Source organism: Rhinoraja longicauda, chromosome 19, assembly GCF_053455715.1.
Source record: "Rhinoraja longicauda isolate Sanriku21f chromosome 19, sRhiLon1.1, whole genome shotgun sequence".
Lineage (NCBI taxonomy): Eukaryota > Metazoa > Chordata > Chondrichthyes > Rajiformes > Arhynchobatidae > Rhinoraja > Rhinoraja longicauda.
In genome coordinates this window covers 20,933,780-20,935,887 of record NC_135971.1, presented here as the reverse complement: position 1 = coordinate 20,935,887, position 2,108 = coordinate 20,933,780, and positions in this window count along the sequence as shown.

Sequence of the window (2,108 nt, the reverse complement as noted above, 5' to 3'; positions counted from 1 at the left end):
GTCCATGCATGTATGCGTGTGTGTGTTTGTGTGAGTGTGTGTTGTGTGTGTGTGTGTGTGTGTGTGTGTGTGTGTGTGTGTGTGTGAATGTGTATGTCAAGTCAAGTCAAGTCAAGTCAATTTTATTTGTGTAGCACATTTAAAAACAACCCACGTTGACCAAAGTACAGTGGCAGGCAGCCAAACACAATGGCGCGGCCATCTTGAACAAAATGTTTAACTAAAGCCTAATGGTGTCCCGCGGCCGAGCCGCACCGGGCGCTGTTCAGTCCCGCGGCCTTGCCGCACCGGGCGATGGAAGGCCCCGCGGCCGAGCCGCACCGGGCGACGGAAGGCCCCGCGGCCGAGCCGCACCGGGCGATGGAAGGCCCCGCGGCCGAGCCGCACCGGGCGCTGTTCAGTCCCGCGGCCTTGCCGCACCGGGCGATGGAAGGCACCGCGGCCGAGCCACACCGGGCGATGGAAGGCCCCGCGGCCGAGCCACACCGGGCGATGGAAGGCCCCGCGGTCGAGCCGCACCGGGCGATGGAAGGCCCCGCGGAAGAGACCTAAAAAAAAAGAAAGATTTCCCCGCCCCCCACCTCCCCCCCCCCACATACCCACCCAACCTCACCACCACCCCCCCCCCCCTCACCACCACCCCCCACCCCCCCACATACACAACCAAAACAAAACACCCCACCACCAACACACAAACTAAAAGGCCAAACAGACTGCCAGCGAGAGCAAATACTGCACCTGGTCGAAGCAAGTAGACAATAGACAATAGGTGCAGGAGTGAGCTGGATGATTATGAATAACCAAACAGGAACTAGACAGTGGAAATATCAATAGATCAGGGATATCACTCTTCAGGTTAGGCTATAATTCAGATAACAAGAAACATTTTTGAAGAGGTGATTAAAATAATGTAGAGAGAATATCCATTAACCATATGGACTTCCAGTACAGTGTCTAATAACATCTTTGCAGGTATGTGAATGTGTATGTGAGAGTGCGAGAGGGTTTGTGTGAGTGTGTGTGTGAGAGTGTGAGTGTGTGTGTGTGAGTGTGTGCGTGTGTGTGAGAGTGTGTGTGAATGTGTATGCGAGAGTGTGTGCGAGAGTGTGTAAGTGTGAGTGTGTGTAAGTGGGAGAGTGTGTGTGAGATTGTGTATGAGTGTGTGTTTGTGTGTGTGTTTGTGTGTGCATGAGTGTGTGAGCATGTGTGAGAGTGTGTGTGAGTGTGTGTTTATGCGTGAGAGTGTGTGTGAGTGTGTGTTTGTGTGTGTGTTTGTGTGCGCATGAGTGTGTGTGAGCATGTGTGTGAGAGTGTGTGTGTGTGAGAGTGTGTGAGTGTGTGTGTGAGAGTGTGTGTGTGAGATTGTAAGAGTGTGTGTTAGTGTGTGAGTGTGTGTGTGTGAGTGAGATTCTGTGTGTGTGAGTGTGTGTGTGTGAGTGAGTATGTGTAAGTGTGAGTGTGTAAGTGAGAGTGTGTGTGAGTGTGTGAGATTCTGTATGTGTGAGTGTGTGTGTGAGTGAGTGTGTGTGAATGTGTGAGTTAGTGTGCGAGTGAGTGTGTGGGTGTGTAAATGAGCGTGTGTGAGTGAGTGTGTGTAAATGAGCGTGTGTGTGAGTGAGTGTGTGTATGTCTCAGTGTGTGTGAGTGTGAATGTGTGTCTGCCTGTGGCTATGTGTGTGTGTGTGTCTGTGTGTGTGTGTGTGTGTGTGAGAGTGTGTTTGTGTGTGTAAGTGTGTGAATGAGCGTGAGTGTGTGTGTGTGTGTGTGTGTGCGTGCGTGGAACATTCCAGGCTGTGTGGGGAGTGTAGTTTTGCCTGGGGGCCGAGACGGAGGTGGTGATTGTCGAGCGCTGTTTACAAAGTGAGTGTGTTAGACATAGAATGGCAGACACAAAGTGCTGGAGTAACTCAGCGGGTCAGGCAGCATCTCCGGAGAGAAGGAATGGGTGACGTTTCGGGTCGAGACCCTTCTTCAGGCTGAGAGTCGGGGGGGGCACAGAGACAAGGAAGGGTAAGGTGTGAGAACGAGAGATCAAAGGGGGTGCAGATCGAGGGAGATGCAGAATGGATCAGTAAACACGACTGTTCACCGGTTCACACCCAGCGCTT